This window comes from Tursiops truncatus, chromosome 6, assembly GCF_011762595.2.
Source record: "Tursiops truncatus isolate mTurTru1 chromosome 6, mTurTru1.mat.Y, whole genome shotgun sequence".
NCBI lineage: Eukaryota > Metazoa > Chordata > Mammalia > Artiodactyla > Delphinidae > Tursiops > Tursiops truncatus.
In genome coordinates this window covers 96,451,480-96,466,407 of record NC_047039.1, presented here as the reverse complement: position 1 = coordinate 96,466,407, position 14,928 = coordinate 96,451,480, and the positions used below count along the sequence as shown (strand labels likewise).

General features: G+C 44.0%; 1 long non-coding RNA gene across 2 annotated transcripts in view; it reads right to left on the bottom strand.

The window, feature by feature from the left end:
* The window catches only part of LOC109551952 (uncharacterized), a 188,975-nt gene that overhangs the window by 168,431 nt on the left and 5,616 nt on the right, over window positions 1-14,928 (bottom strand). The window contains exon 1 of one of the 2 annotated variants that reach the window (XR_012332647.1): window positions 2,676-5,938. The exons of the other annotated variant lie outside the window; for it this stretch is intronic. This is a non-coding gene — a long non-coding RNA (uncharacterized lncRNA). Of the gene's footprint in view, window positions 1-2,675; window positions 5,939-14,928 lie in introns of those variants that run through there. 2 annotated transcript variants of the gene reach the window in all.

Below are 14,928 nucleotides of genomic sequence, written 5' to 3'. Positions count from 1 at the left end.
AATACCTACTTCACAAGATATTGTGAGGATTGGATAAGATTCCAGCATGGAAATCTCAGCACTGTGGCGAGCATAAAGAAGTACTCGATAAAGGTGACCAGCATTATTACATTTAAGTACTCTTAAGTCAGTGGTGTACAACTAGGACAATTGTGCTGCCCCTACCCCTCAGGACGTTTGGCAATGTCTGGGGGCATTTTTGGTTGTCACAACTTGGGGGAGAGATGTTACTGGCATTTGCAGGTGGAGGCCAGCGCTGCTGCTAAACGTTCTACAGTACACAGGACAACAAAGAATTATCTGCCCAGTAATGTCAATAACGTCAAGGTTGAGAAATCCTGCTTTAATTTAATGCAAAATATCTAAACTGGGGTGAAATGAAATACGTTAGATTAGAGATGATCTAATTTAACTTATTCATTGCACAAAAAGAGAAAAGGGAAAGCAACTCATGTCCCAAGGAGGGATTACATGGAGAGGAAGAGGATTCTGCAGATTAAGAGCTGGACTTCTGGAAGCTTTCCATGAGGATGTTTCTATGCCCTTCCTGCTCCCCATTTGGGGCACTTCTTTTCCGACCTCTTTGAAGAGGGGAAAGGAAGGTCCAAGGGGCCCAGGGTGAGGCCATCCTGACTCAGTCCTTCTGGTGGCCACACTCCAATCCAGCAGTGTCCTACCCAATTAAGAAAAGCAATCACGAATACATGTTGCATAATGTGCCCAGCACTTTATGAGTAATATGTCATTTACTTTTTATGACACGTGGTTCTATTGTTGTCATCCCACTGTGGCTAATGAAGACACTGGGGCTTAAGGAGGCAACGTGGTTTGCCCAAGATTACACAACTGAGAGATGCAGGAGGGACTGGAAGCCAGGCGGTGGGGCCCCTAGGTTCACGCTGACCCACTTCTCAAAGCTCACCAGAGAGACCCTGGCCTGGGCCTCCAAACCCAACATTTTTTCCATGCTTACAGGGAGCAGAGCTAGCTTCTTCTGAACACACGGTTTGGGTGTCACTAAAATTCCACTCAGCCAAAGTCATCAGAAAGCACATTTCACTGATTAGCCTACTCTTTTGGTACACAGACGAGAACTGTGAAGCTGGCTGGGTTCTCAGCCCACTTTTTTTCAGAGATCAGAAACGGCGAGTTTGTGACTGGTCTCCTGACTCCTTGACTGTTTCATATTTGGAAACAGAAAAGCAAAAGGAAAAACACCAACTCTGAATGCTGCTTTCTCAGGAGCGGACAGAGACTTAACCTCAGGACAGCTTCCTTCTGAGACAAAGACATTTGCATGCAGTGATTCCCCAAAAGACTTTGGAGAAAAGGTTTCCTTGTCTCCCTCTGCCAGCTGAAGCAAATGGGAGTCTGGATTGTTAAAACAGCAACTCAAAAGGGGTAAGTAAAACCGCAGAATGAAAAACAAAAGCTATTTGCAGATCCCAAGCCCAAACAACAGTTTCAATTCTGAAAATTTTCAAGCTAGGGCCCAAAGCTCCACTTTCCTTTTTAAAGAAGGAAAGGGATACTTACTCTTTCCCTAATTTCCCTTTAACAGCAGCCATCTTCCAGCAAGAATGCTTTTGAGTCACTCATTTACCCTATAGCTCACCTCATCCCCAAAGGTATTTTGGTATTTTGAGGCAACAAACAAAAGTACATGCAATGTTAGGGGGCGGGGATGGAAAAAAATCGAAGTCATGGGCAAATGAGTGTCAAATCGGAAGATGAGCCAGGGAACGTGAGTAAACAGCAATGAACAGCTGTTATGATGAGCTTCCTTGTAGCCAACTCAAGGAGGAAAATCAATCTATTACTGGGCTCACAATGCCCCTAAGAAAAAAACATATTAGTTGTTCGGAAGGAAAACAGGTTTTCCTTGACATGATGCGAAAAACACACTTTTATTGTTTAAGACACTAAGACTCAGGGAGGTTGTCTACTGCAGCAACTAGCACTAATACCTGACAATTCCCCACCCCACCCCAACTTTGCAGGCACTCAGTTAAGTGTTGAAGGAAGGAATGTGCACCAACTCCACTTCAGGCTTTCTTATTTGCAGGTGAAGCTCACTAATCTTGCTATTAGGTCAGGATGCTACAACTTTTATTCCCTAGACCAAAGTGTATTCCCTAGACCCAATATTGACATTTCAGACTGGACAATTCTTTGTTTGGGGGTGGGGGGGGCCTGTCCTGTGCATTGTAGGATGTTTAGCAGCATCCCTGGCCTCTATTAAAGAAATGCCAGTAGCATCCCTCCCCCAGTGTGACAATCAACAATGCCCAGGTACTGCCAAATGTTGCCCAGTTTAGAATCACTACCTTGCACGTAAGATCTAAAAGGACAAATTATATATCCCTCTCTCCCAGCCATCCCTCTCCCCCAACATACACACCACTTATCCAAAATACAATGGGCTAAAAGGGGCAGGATAATCACAATCAACATACCTGCTATAGAGCACAGGGAGCTCAGCTCGGTGCTCTGTGACAACTTAGATGGGTGGGATGGGGGTGGGGTGGGAGGGAGGTCCAAGAGGGAGGGGATATATGTATACACATAGCTGATTCACTTCACTGTACAGCAGAAACTAACACACCATTGTAAAGCAACTATACTCCAATAAAAAATAAAATAAAGTAAAATAAATTTTTTTTAAAAAAACATACCTGCTTGGAAAGAATGGGAAACATACAAGAGTCACAGATCCGGAGCAGTTCTGAAATCCTGCTGGGCAGACTTCAGGAAGCCTCCTGCTCTGGGTAAGGGGGAATAAATTTCCTCTCAGAGCAACCAATGCTTATCCACTGTTCTCATGACCCCAGGGTCCCCCTTTTAGGAGCCATGACCTGCCTTAGACACTTATGAAGTAAGTATTAGGGATTTATGCCCTCCTGGGTGTTGTATCTTTTTCTTAGTCTACTTTCTGTTCGTGGAAGGTTGGCATCCCAAGGGTTGTTTTAAGCCTCAAAGATTTTCTAGACCAGGCTCACGGTTTCTTTGGCATTGCATTTCACCCAGTAATGTAATAGGTTTCTGATCTATTTCCACTGGCCACAACCAAAGTTCTTTTTAAGATATAGTTCTCAAATCTGTCCTTTTCCTTGCTTTCTCATGCCTTGCTTCTCTCTCTCTCTTAAGCCAATGGCAGCTATCTTGAGACTATACGGAAAAATCAATGAGAAGTCTGCTCTTTTCACTTGATCTATGCCCTGCATCATTTTTCCAACTGACAGGTTTTGCTGGGCCTTTGCCATTTAAATCCTTATTGAATCCCATCTCTTACTGTGTGATGTCTAAAGCAGTATGCTATTCCACCCTCAAGGCCTCACATTTCTGGACTCTCTCTCCTTAATTTCTGCTTGCAATCCACCTTAGAATTTTCTGAGCTCATCTCATACTTATAAATACCTTGCCAAATGCAGCCACGCTACCATCATTCTATTTTCCTACACCTTCCCTGGAATGACAAGTACAGTAAGTGCAAGCTCTGCATTTTCAAGTCACCACAAGCAACAACGTTACAAATACCTTGTCACTGAATACTCTTACCTCCATCTTTCCAGTCTCCAATTCACTTCCCCATTACCTGTCCCCGATCACTAAGATACCATATATTTTATGTTTTTGTTATGGAGCACTCCACTTCTTACCAATTTCTGCATTAAAATAATTAACAGTAGCTGTCAAAACAGATAAATCCTAAAATTTCAGTGGATTAAAACAATAAAGGTTTATTTCTCATTCATTCAAAGCCCAAAGAAGATAAGATGCCCTTTTCCATCTTGGAGCTACAGAAGAGCCAATTGCTTCTAGACCCCAAGTGATGAGATTTTTAAAAGGCACTGAATGGTAAAGCCCAGTAGAACTTAGGTAGAACGATCAGATTAAAGGTGCGCTTCCTCTGGCGGTCGGCACACGGCAGCGCCTGGCTTGGGGCCGGGGACGACCCGGAGGGCGTCCGCGTGCTGCGTCACATCGCGGACGGAGGGCAACGCGCATGCTCCGCTGTCCTGTGCGCCCAGCCTCCTCTCCTAGGTGGACTCCCACGAGCTCAGAGAGAGGCTGCTTGACCAGCCTGGGTCCTGGAATGAATATGAATTGGAGCCGTTGTTCTGGCCCACAGTGAACATAGAGCGTGAGCAAATGACAAAGATTCTCTCCTCGGCCAACTCTGTTCAGGCTCTAGGGAACTGTCTTCCCAAGTAGACTCTGACTTTCGAGCTTCAGTGCTCATCTTTTCATTGTCCAGTTTTAGCAAGAATCCTGCCAAGTCAGTTTAGCCAGAATCCTCCATCCTGCATATCTGATGGCTCTCAATATTTATTCAGGTCTTCATCCTCCACCCCCCACCCAGGTGACGGTGTGGTCACCCTGGCCCGCCTTCAGTGAGAATCCTGTTAGGTCCTGTCAGCCAGAATCCCCCTTACTCCTGATATTTCTCCTTAGCAACTTTCCATCCACTGATCCCCACCCTGCTCCTTGGCTATAAATTCCCACTTGCCCATATGCTATATTTGGAGTTGGGTCCAGTCTCTGCAAGGCTTTGTTGTGGTGGCCCCTACATCCATCGAAATACCACCACCCTCCTTGAATAAAGTCTCCTTACTATTCTTTAACAAGGGTCATGAATAATTTTTTTTTTCTTTAACAGTTAGAAGATTATTTTTTCTTTACTATAAGAAATAACTATTTGTTCCTGAGAACGCCGGAGATCTTGGGATTGTTTGTTACTACAGCATAACTTAGCCTGTCCTGACCGGTAACACCAGTGAAGGAACCAAAGATCATGGTCCTGAAGAAGAGAGACCATGTGGGAACACAGTCATTGTCATCAACAACCTGAAGAGCCAAGTGGAAAAGCAGCACCAGATTTGCTCACGTGATGCTCCCAAACTGAAAGTCGCGGGGAGGTGGCTCAGCCTAAAGAATAATATTCTGAGAGTTAGTACTAAGTGGTTGGTCTTTGCAGTTCACTGGAGGGCTGTAAGCAGAGGTGTGAGATGGGACGATAGGAGACAGCACTGAGGCCTCTTCCGGGACTGGGATGCTGTGGTTACAGGGGAAGTCTATATTGTAGGTGGCCTTTTACCCCAGCATTTCCACCTGTCAGTGAGGAAAGCACAGAGACTTGGGACTATCCAGCACCTCAGGTAAGCCAAAGAACCCTTCCTCCCAGGAAGCCCAAAGGGCCAGGATGCAGTCCTTCTCAAGAAGTTTATACGTTTTTTTCCATTAAACACAGCTATCCATTGGGTAGCTTCCCCTTTCTCTCTTTGTCTCTGTCCCTATCTCTCTGCTTCTCTGATTCTCTCTCTCTCACTGCCCTGGTTTCTATGTGCATCTGGATCTCCAGGGTGTTGTCTCTGTGTCTTTGTGTTTTCCTTTTACCTTTGTATGTTTCTGCCTCCACCTCAGTCTGTCTCTCTATTCCTGTGAATCTTTTCTCCTCTCTCCCAATCTTCACTCTATCTCTCCCCCACATACACTGTCTCCATCAATATACCACTCAGACGTTTTCTGACGACCCCTTGAAATTAGTCCTTGGGCTTCTCTCCCACCAGAACTGGAACTAAAACCATTTACTTGTTCAGTCACATCTTCTGCCTCTGATTCTCTTTTTTCACTTCCTTTTCATCCCTAGATTGTAGCTCCTCCCCCAACCAGACATTACTCATCTCCAGCCCCAAAGGCTGAAAACCTGTGCTCAACCTCTCCCTTCTAAATTCCAGAATCATCTCTGGCCCTGGTTCCAGGGCAGTGCCTTGCCCTCCTTCCCTGCCCAAGCTCTCTGTCCAGTTCCAGAAACATTCCCCAGAAAGCCCATGACAAGGGTGTGGCCACTGCGGACTTTTTCGGGGATGAAGGACGAAGGTTTACAGACTATACATAGAATGTCCCTGACCACGGACACCCACCCCGGCCTCAGGAGCGGCCCAGCCCTCTGCTGCAGCCTCACTCCTGCCCCTCCTCCACACAGTCCTCTGGATGTGTCTAATGGCTCCTGCCTCATGCCTTGGTGCTCACCCCGACCTCCACTGGCCACACCCTCCACACGTGGCAGTGTGACAGGATGGCAGAGGGAGCAGAGCACACGCTAGGAACTTGGGGGTGTGGGTTCAACTTCAACTCCAGCTTTACTACTCACTTTTGGGGTAATTCTGAGCAAGCTGCATCACCCCTCTACTGTCTCTTTCCTACTTTTAAAAATTGGAGTCATAGTGCCTACCTGCCAAAGTTGTGTGAGAATCAAATAAGATCATGTATAGGAAGTTCCTGATGCAGAGCTGGAACAAAGATGCTGATGGGGAAACATTTATTCCTGTTCTACCTCTTCACCACCCAAACCCCAGGCCCCTCCTCATCTCCCTGGCTGACCTGCAGCTGGTAGACCCCGGGACAGCAATATTATTGATATTTGCCACCAAATATGATGGATCAGCAGGCACGCAGTTCCAGTTGTTATTTACTTTGAATATCCCCACCCCACGATCACCACCACTCCTCCCCATTTTCCCCTTCCATCTCCATCCATGAAATCCACTTCAAAGGCCAAACCAAACCACCCCCCACTTATCTCTGAGCTTCCCTGGACTCCTCCAAACAGTGACAATCTGTCCGCACTTTGAGGTCCCAGTCACTGGGCGCTGATGGCAAGGTGAAATGCATGATGCTCCCTCAACATTCATGTAGCATCTACACTCTGTCCTGAACTTGGGAGACTTGGCAAGGAAAAACGCATAGTCTCTACCCTTAAGCCGTTCACAGGCTAGTGGGCGGGAGAGCTGTGTAAATGCACCATGACAATGCAGTGTGGTAAGACTTCAGTAACTGAGGTGTGGGCTAGACATACTGAGAGGAGGGAGCTCTAACTTTGCCTGGGGCTACCACTGTGAATGCAGCTGCATAGCTGAGCCCTCTGCTCCTCTATTGCAAGATCCACTTGATGCAATGCTGCACTAAGAGCCAATGCTGTCCGTGTTGAGAGAGAATAAGACAAGGGCAAAATAATAATGGTGTTCAGCCTCAGATCTGGGTCACATCTGTGTATCCAGTTTCTGGTTGAGTTTGGGCCACAGAGTAGGTATCCGAGGAATCAGAGAATGCCCACAGCCACAGCCAGGCCTCACAACTTAGCAACATTATTGATTGAATACTATAAAAGCCAGAGAAGGAAGAAAGAGTTCAAGGGAAGAGTCTAGTTGTTTGGCCAAGACAACTCAGTGTCCATCTTGCCTGCTCCAAATTTGCTCCAACCCTCTCTTCACCCAAGCACTCTCCTCCCAACCAGAACATGTCATCTGTCCAGAGACAGCTCTCCACCATTTTCTTACCATAATCAAGTGGTCAACAAATACACAATCATAACTCCTGGCCCTTTTAAAGGAATGCTGATTTAAGGAAAGACTTAACAATGGGACCAGGTTCAACAAGACTTCATTTATCTAGCAACATCAGCTGCTGGACCAGAATCAAGAACTAAGAAGAAATAAAAACATTCCTCTGTGAGGCCAGAACAGGTACCCTGAAATCTATGTACTAACACCCATCCACGTGATTCGTTGGAAAGTCTATTAGGACCAGACGCAGCACCCACTGATTCTTATTTCTTGTCTATTTTTGGATCTCAAAAAGACAGAATTGGAACTGTCATAATCCCTGGATCATGTCACACACATCATGGTCCATGCTTGGACTGCCTTGTAATTAATTAATTAGTTATAACGTTGTAAATACCAATTAACCAATGATGTAAAATGAAAGCCAGGACCTTGAGGGGATCATATGACACTACAGGAAACCTCCTGCAGCCACCCATTAACTGCCCCAGCTCAGGTATCCATCATCCTGGGTCCTGTGTTCATCATTGCTTTATTCTCCTTTTTAATCAGTTGTATCGTATGTATTTCTGTGTGTGTACAGGCACATGCATTGTTTTTAACTTTATATAATCTTGCTGGATATAACCTCTTTATATAACCTTGCTGTATATAACCTTTCACTTTATATCATTTTGCTAAGATTCATCCATATTGAGGCATGTTGCGTTGTTCCTCCATTTGGAAGGCTGTATAATGCCCCACTGGGTGGCTTTGCCATACTTTATTCACCACCTTTCCTGGTGACACCCAGGTTTTTTCTACCGTGGTGACTGTTATGACAAAGGTCATTGTACGTACCTCCTGTTGAATGTGTGCAAGAGTTTCTCTCGAGCAGGTGCCTAGGAGTGGACCAGTTGGCTCTAACCTGCTTGAGAATTTTGATAAGTCTAAAGGGCATAAAGGTGTAAATGTAAGACTGGAAACCATACAACTCCTAGAAGAAAACACAGGCAGAACACTCTGTGACATAAAATAGTATCAATATTTTTTTGGATCTGTCTCCTAAAGCAAAGACAATAAAAGCAAAAATAAACAAATGGGACCTAATTAGACTTAAATCTTTTGCACAGCAAAGGAAACCATTGACTAAATGAAAGACAGTCTACTGAATGGGAGAAAATATCTGCAAATGATATGACCAATAAACGGTTAACATCCAAAATATATAAATAGCTCATACAACTCAACATCAAAAAAAACAAACAACCCAATTTAAAAATGGGCCAGGGGCTTCCCTGGTGGCGCAGTGGTTGAGAGTCCGCCTGCCGATGCAGGGGACACGGGTTCGTGCCCTGGACCAGGAGGATCCCACGTGCCGCAGAGCGGCTGGGCCCGTGAGCCATGCCCGCTGGGCCTGAGCGTCCGGAGCCTGTGCTCCTTAACGGAAGAGGCCACAGCAGTGAGAGGCCCGTGTACCACAAAAAAAAAATTAAAAATTTAAAAAAAATTTAAAAAAAAATTAAAATGGGCGGAAGGGACTTCCCTGGTGGTCCAGTGGTAAAGAATCCGCCTTCCAATGCAGGGGACACGGGTTCGATCCCTGATCTTAGAACTAAGATCCCACATGCTGTGGGGCAACTAAGCCCACAAGCCATGACTACTGAGCTCATGCGCCTCAATGAGAGAGAGAAAACTCGCACGCCACAACTAGAGAGAAGCCCGTGTGCTGCAAAGAAAGAGCCCACGTGCTGCAACTAAGACCCAACACAGACAAGAAAATTAATTAATTAATTAAATATATTTTTTTAAATGGGCAGAAGACCTGAATAGACATTTCTCCAAAGAGGACATGCAGATGGCCAACAGGCACATGAAAAGATGTTCAACATCACTAATCATCAGGAAAATGCACATCAAAACCACAATGAGATATCACCTCACACCTGTCATAAAGGCTATCATCAAAAAGAACACAAATAACAAATGTTGGCGAGGATTTAGAGAAAAGGGAGCCCTCGTACAGCGTTGGTGGAATGTAAATTGGTACAGCCACTGTGGAAAACAGTATGGAGGGCTCGCAAAAACCTAAAAATACAACTACCATATGACCCATGTGATACATACTCCTGGGTATATATCTGAAAAAAACAAAAACACTAATTTGAAAAGATACACACACCCCAATGTTCAGAGCAGCATTATTTACAATTGCCAAGATATGAAAGCAACCAAAGAGTACATCAACAGATGAATGGATAAAGAAGATGTGGTGTATATATATATATATATATATATATATATATATATATATATACACATATATACACACACACACACACACACATACATACACATACACACACACACACATACATACATACACACACACACACACACAATGGAATAGTACTCAGCCAAAAAAAATTTTAGAGAATGAAATTTTGCCACTTGTAACAACATGCATGGGCTTGGAGGGTATTATACTAAGTGAAATAAGTAAGACAGAAAGACAAGTACTGCGTGGTATCACTTATATGTGGATCTTAAAAATACAACAAACTAGTGAACATAACAGAAAAGAAACAGACTCACAGATAGAGAGAACAAACTCGTGGCTACCAGCAGGGAAAGGGAAAAGGGGAGGAGCAATATAGGGATGGGAAATTAAAAGCTACAAACTATGTATAAAATAAACTACAAAGATACACTGTACAACACAGGGAAGATAGCCAACATTCTATAATGACTATAAACCTTTAAAAATTGTGAATCACTATATTGTACACTGTAACTTATATAATATGGTACATCGACTCTACTTCAATATAAATAAATAAATAAATATTTTTTTTAAAAAAAGAAAAATTATTTCATCAAATAACTCATTTCCCAACAGAACTGGAAAGGGGAGGCCCTGCAACAAGAACACCATTCCAGGAAGATGAAGCTGTGCCCTGGATTAGCGATCTCCCAGGAAGACTGCGGATGCTGCACAAGTCAAAACACACTTAGAGGTCAAGAAGTAATTCCTGAAAAATGACTTTTTCCCAATTTGGGAAGCAACAGGGGAACCTCGGCCTCCCTTTCCCAGCTGCCCATGCTAATCCCTCATTGCACATCGTGGGGAAATTGCCATGGTACAGTATGGACAAGGGTTACTTAGCAGACAAGGATGTGTAGAGATGGTGTGGGGGGGGAAACCAGTGAGAAGATACAGAGAATCAGAGAGACCCTGAAAACGTTAATGCCAAAAGCACCTCAGCATTCACAAAGTTCAACTCCCTGTCCCCATTTTACAGATGCAGAGAATGAGGCCTGAAGAGTAGAAAGGATTTAGTCATCCTGTCTCAGTGAGATCAAGAACTGTAAAAGACATCAACTCCAATCATCTCTCGAATGATTGAATTTCTCCTAAAATATCCCCCAATAAGTGGTTATTCAGGTCTTGTATTTACTGATAAGACAGAGAGCTCCCACCTTTGGAAGCACCACGATTTATCATTGAAGAGTACTGACACAGGCTTAAAACTGAGCTGGAATATGCCTCTCAGCAGCTTCCACTCATTCAACTCTGTGGATGCCACACAGAACGGTAAAATAATAACAACAACAACGATAATAATACACGTTCACAGTCCAAAATCTAAAAATGCGAGACACAAATGTAAAACACTGTTATGATGCCTTTGGCAGCAAAGCTGACCTGAAAGGGTGAGTGTGTGTGTGTAGATAAATCCCACTCAGTATGAGTACGTTGGACTTTCAGAAATACCTCCATGCTTGACTATAGAGTACTTTTCCAGACCGCACTGGAAGTGTTACGTAATATAAGGCATTTGGAATGTACTATTACAGTGAAATAGTACAGTGAAATAATAAAATTATTATTATTGTACATCAAGTATAGTCAGATATTGGCAATTTCATATTCAATTTAATGCTTTTCTAAAACCTGGTCCCGAGGATTTTGCATTAAGGACATGAGGACCTGTGATTACAAAAGAAGCCTCCATTTTAAATCACTAACTATGTGATAGGTACTGCCTCAGAAGTGACCCAAAATTTAATATCTCCACCCAAGCCTCTCCCCAGGACCCCAGTCATCCAACTGCCTCCTCATCATGTCCTCTCCACTTGGTGTCTAAATCACCTTAAAGGATGCACATTCTTTTTTTTTTTTTGCGGTACACGGGCCTCTCACTGTTGTGGCCTCTCCTGTTGCAGAGCACAGGCTCCAGATGCGCAGGCTCAGCGGCCATGGCTCACGGGCCCAGCCGCTCCGCGGCATGTGGGATCCTCCCGGACCGGGGCATGAACCCGTGTCCCCTGCATCGGCAGGCGGACTCTCAACCACTGCGCCACCAGGGAAGCCCCAAGGATGCACATCTTGATCCGAGATCTTGAACTCCCTCCCCCAGTCTTCCTTGTCTCCATGAAAGGCATCTCCATCCTTCTGATGTTCCAACCAAGAACTTGGACTCAGACTTCTCTCTTATCTTTCCCACTCATTCACATTCAGCTCAATAAGAAATTATATCTGCTCTACTACAAAATATATTCTGAATCTGCCATTTCTTGCGATCCTCCCTGCCACCACCCTATCCAATCCACCATCATTCCTCACCTAGGAAACTGCAGTAGTTTCCAACGTGGTCTCCCTGATGCCACCCTCCTGTCTTCAGGCCACTCTCAACAGAGCAAACAGGATCATCCTTTTGAAGCTGAAATCGGAACCTGCCACCCTTCTGCACCACACCTTCCAAAGCCTCCCCAACTCACTGAAGGAGAAGCCAAGTCCTACCCAACTCTCACCCCAGAAGTCCTGTGTGGTCACCCTCCTCCAACACTGCTCCAGCCATCCTGGCCACCCTGATGCTCCTTGAACACACCTGCTTCAAGGCCAGGAGAAATCTTCTACCAGACACCCACAGAGCTTCCCCTCACTCCAGGTCTTCACTCAAATGTCCACTCTCAGGAAAGGTTGCCTCTTCTGACCACCCTATTTTAAACTGCAACTAAGGTAACTCCCTGGCTCTCTTTTCTGTTTTTTAATTTTTTTCTAAAGCACTAAGGTCATCTACTATACTATAAATGTAACTTATTTTTGCTGTCTACTGGCCATCTCCGCCCACTAGAATATGAGCTTCATGAAACCAGGGATTTTTATCCGTTTTCATCACTGCTTTACCCCATCACCTAGAACACTATATTGTACCCAATAGTAAGCGCTCAAGTACAATAGCTCATTATTTATTTGTAAGCTATTTACCTCTGCCTTAGAATCCACTGAGAATCAAGAAGGAAGGGAGAAGTACCTTGTAGCAGCCAAAATAGATGTCTGTATCACCAAAAAGGTTATACAGATGGCAAATGAGTGCATGAAAAGATGTTCAATGTTGTTAGCCATTAGGGAAATGCAAATTAAAACCACAGTGAGATATCACTCTACACTTAACAAAATAGCTAAAATAAAAAAGAGTAGTAGGGGCTTCCCTGGCGGCACAGCGGTTGGGAGTCCGCCTGCCGATGCAGGGGACGCGGGTTCGTGCCCCAGTCCAGGAAGATCCCACGTGCCGCGGAGCGGCTGGGCCCGTGAGCCATGGCCGCTGAGCCTGTGCTCCGCAACGGGAGAGACCACAATGGTGAGAGGCCTGTGTACCGCAAAAAAAAAAAAAAAAAAAGAGTAGTAACCCCAAATTCTAGAGAGAGAATGCTGAGAGGATGTTGGTTCTTTCACACATTGCTGGTGGGAAATAAAATGATACAACCACTCTGGAAAAGAGTCTGGCAGTTACCTACAAACTAAATATGCGCCAGCTGTATGACCCAGCAATTTCACTCTTGGGCATTTACACTAGAGAAATAAAAACGTGTTCACACAAGAACCTGTACAGCAGTATTCATAGCAGCTTTATTCATAATAACTCTAAACTGGGAATAACCCAAATGTTTATCAGTGGGTAACTAGTTAAACAAACTGTGGTCCATCCATACCATGGAACACCATTCAGCAATTAAAAGATATGATGTATTAATCATACAATAACTTGGATAGACCTCAAGGAAGTGATGCTGAGTGGGGAAAAAAAAGCCAGTCCCCAAAAGACACAGACCACATGATTCATTTATATTACATTGGCAAATAAGGTAACTCCAAGCTGTAAAGTAGATTTGTAGTTGCCCGGAATTAAGGGAGGAAGAGGGGGAGGATAGCGGCTGTGACCATAAAATGCAGCGCGAGGGATCTTTCTGATGGAGATTTTCTGTATCTTGACTGTGGCGTTGGTCACAGGATTCTATACATGTGATAAACATCACAGGACTAAATACATATACACAAAAAAGCGCATATAAAGCTGATAGAATCTGAATATCAGTGTCAACTTCCTGGTTGTGGTATTATATCAATATTATAGTTATGCAAGATGTTGTCTTTGGGGAAAGCAGAGTAAAGGGTATACAGAATCTCTCTCTATTTTTTCTTACAACTATATGTAAATCTACCTCTACAGTTATCTCAAATAAAGGTCTGTAGGTCCATGCCCTAAAACTCTTATCCTCTTCCCACAGAAGTTCCCCAGGCACAAACTCTTTTGCAGATAGCTAGATACATTAGAATGAGGAGAGCCTGCTAGAGGTCTCTCCTCTAGAGCCTGCTAGAGGTCACACAATAAAGGGACTAAAACCCAGGTATCCAAATCCCCAGTCTGGTGTTTTTAGTATTCACCATCTTTTAAGGCCTTCTTGCATTATGGATGAGAATACACATCTCTTCATTTGAACCCATATATTTACCACGTTTAAGACCCTGGTTTGATCAAGCACAGCAACTTTCTAAAAAAGAAATACAAGGGTAAGAACACACCTGTAAATCCCTTCAAGATGATTTGATGTTAAGTGTGATTTTGTGTTTAAAAGTTACAACAGCAAAGAGTTAGGTTAGTTTCAAGGAAAAGTTTCTTATTTGATTTGTTAAACCAAGAATGGGTAACCACGGAACACAAAAAAAATCATCCTTTGCTGGAATTCTTTGAAAATATGTTAGATGCTTATTTCAATAGATGTTGGTTAAGAGTCTTCTGTGTGACAGTTACTATGTTAGAAGCTACAGGGAAGGCTTGTGACTGCCCTCTTAGATTTGCTACCTTAATCAGGGTGATGAAAAACAATCAATCACAGTCTAGTATGAAGTAGTCAATCACAGAGGAAGAATGGGAAGCTGTAAGAACATAGATGAGCATCTCACCCCATCTTGGAGGCAGGGAGATGCAGGAAAGTTTTCTACATGAAGTTGAAAAAAATATGGGAGCTTGGTGATATGAAAGGAAAGGAATGGAAGATTTCCCAGTGGAGGGAACAGCAGATATAACAGTGCAGCTAGTCCACAGTGCATCTGGAGAAACTGCAGCTTAGAACGTAGTAAGAGAAGAGCTGGATGCCGAGGAGGGATGATGGTGGGCAGGTCATGAAAGGCTTTTCCAAGTAGCCTGAAGGGTTTAGGCTATGATATAAGCAGATACAGCCACTGAATGGAGGCACTAGTCAGACTGGTTTCTACCAAATGCCACAGGACATCCTTAAGCTTTCCTCTTTCTGTAAC